Genomic DNA, 2,398 nt, shown 5'->3' with positions numbered 1-2,398 from the left:
TTGATGGGTAACTGGACTCCAAGGCTAAACTCCTTGTGCCTAGCTGGCTGCACGCTACCATTGAGCCTTAAGAGTGCATCTCTGAGGAGGTGCTAGAGCTGGGTATTGTTGTTAATGTACTGTAAACGTGTAGGAGTTTTTCCCTCATTCCTAGACAGGCGTGGGGGCAGAATCCTGTACAGAGGGCATCATTGGTTGCCGGCAATGGTAACCAAGGTACTGGGTTTGTGTACCTACACAGTATGGCTTCCACTACACCAAACTGACTCTCTGTGTAGGATTTCTGGTAGAAAGTTTATGGGAGTTATCCAGCACTCCAGTAAATGGGAAAGAGAAAGCAGAGGGAGCTAAGTAATATACCATACTGTGAGATGGAGAAATGCCACTCTAGAGGAAACCTATATGAATGAGGTCCTTACACTGAGGGAAGCATATTTATGCTCGCCCATTGAGACTATTGGACCCTGATAGTTTCTGAAATGCTCTGCAGGATTTATCTGGGCCTGCTGCCAGTTCCTTCGATGACCTGAGTGAGATTTGGAATAGAGGACTTCAGGAAGCTGTCGATTGGATTGCTCCCAAACGCTCTCCATGCCTGTTATGTATTGAAAACTATGTTATGCTTGAGTTCTAAACAGGATTCTAAATAAACCAATCAGAGCTGCGCAATGTTCTGGAGGGAAGCACTCTGATTGGACCTTATCTGTAAATAATGATTGGTTAATATCTGACATGTGGGCGTGGCTACCCAAGCCGGGATTGTTTAAAAGAGAGCCTGTTGCTCTATGTTTTTGTCTCGTTCTGATTTCTTCTGACTTTGTTAATAAAGCTGATTCACTGTTCACTAGCTGTGTTGAGTCTCGTACTTAACAATGCCCTTGTGTCTCTGTAGCTCCTTGATATAAAGAGAGTCTAAGAGATTATTTTGCTCCCTCCATTGCATCTACTAGCTCACAACCAGCTCTGATATTCAGATTGGTTCAACAACTGACCACCTCTTTGGTATATCCTAAAACTGATACTGATTTGGCTCTCAGCTGTGATTCATTTGCAAACGTTTTTGCGGATAAAGTCTCTGAGCTCTGCCTGGAGTTGGCTGCTGAATTTTATAACAGCAGTGGGATGAAGGCTCTGCTTGTACCGTCTAATTCTTTTTTGGACTCTTTTGGCCTGCTCACCCTTGTAGATGTTGACAGGATCCTGACAGCTGTGAAGCCGACTACCTGCTCCTTGGATCCTTGTCCCTTGTGGCTGGTAAAATCAGGCCACAAAGTGGTAAGTGGCCCTTTGAGGCAGATTATTAATTTGTCTCTCTCACAGGGCTGTTTCCCCAGCTCCCTTAGGGAGGCAATTGTTAGACCTTTGCTAAAGAAACCTTCCTTAGATTAAACAAAAAAGAACTGGCCAATTACCACCCAGTGTCTAATCTACTTTTTCTGAGGAAGGTAATTGAGTGAGAAGTGGCCGAGCAGCTCCCGATTTTCCTGGATGAGACATCTGCCCTGGACCCTTTTCAATCGGGCTTCAGGCCTGACTTTGGGGCTGAGACAGCACTGGGTGCTTTGGTTGACGATCTCCGTTTACATCTGGATAAAGGCATGCCAGCACTGTTGACCTTCTGGATCTATCAGTGGCCTTTGATACAGCTGATCATTTGGTCCTGATCGACTGCCTTGCCTCCCTGGGGGTAAGGGGCACTGCCCTTAGTTGGTTCTCCTTGTTCCTCCAGAGACGCTCTCAGAGGGTCACTATTGGGGAGGAGAGGTCTTCCCAATGAGACCTGAATTATGGGGTCCCATAGGGTTTGATCCTTTCTACAGTGTTATGCACCCTCTTGCAGAGATTGTCAGGAGGTTTGGAGTTGGGTGCTATCAACACGCTGATGACACTCAACTCTTCTTCCTGCTGGATAAGCAGCCGGTGGCAGGGCCCTCGGCACTATTCCAGCGCCTGGATGTGGTAGTCCAATGGTTAAGGGGGAGCTGGCTGAAGTTGAATCCATCCAAGATGGAGGTCATGTGGCTGGGAAAGACTGAAATGCTAGCTGGAGGGTCACTCCCAAGACTCAATGGTGTCCAGTTGACAGCTGTAGACTCTGTAAAGAGCCTCGGGGTGCGGTTGGATTCTGTGCCGTCATTGTATAAACAAGTGTCCATGGTAGCATGGTTAGCATTTTTTCACCTATGCCAGGCCTGTCAGCTGGCTCCTTATTTGTCTGGGTCAGACTTTGCAACATTGATCCATGCAACAGTAACCTCCAGACTGGACTACTGCAATTCACTCTACACAGGGCTATCCTTGAAAACACTTGGGAAGTTTCCAGATTGCTGATTGGAAGATCATGGTCAGCTCATGTTACTCCAATTCTGCTGCAGCTACACTGGCTACCAACTAGTCC

The sequence above is a fragment of the Gekko japonicus genome, unplaced genomic scaffold (assembly GCF_001447785.1).
Source record: "Gekko japonicus isolate JY-2015 unplaced genomic scaffold, Gekko_japonicus_V1.1 scaffold1171, whole genome shotgun sequence".
In the NCBI taxonomy this organism is placed as follows: domain Eukaryota; kingdom Metazoa; phylum Chordata; class Lepidosauria; order Squamata; family Gekkonidae; genus Gekko; species Gekko japonicus.
This window is presented reverse-complemented; position numbering follows the sequence as displayed.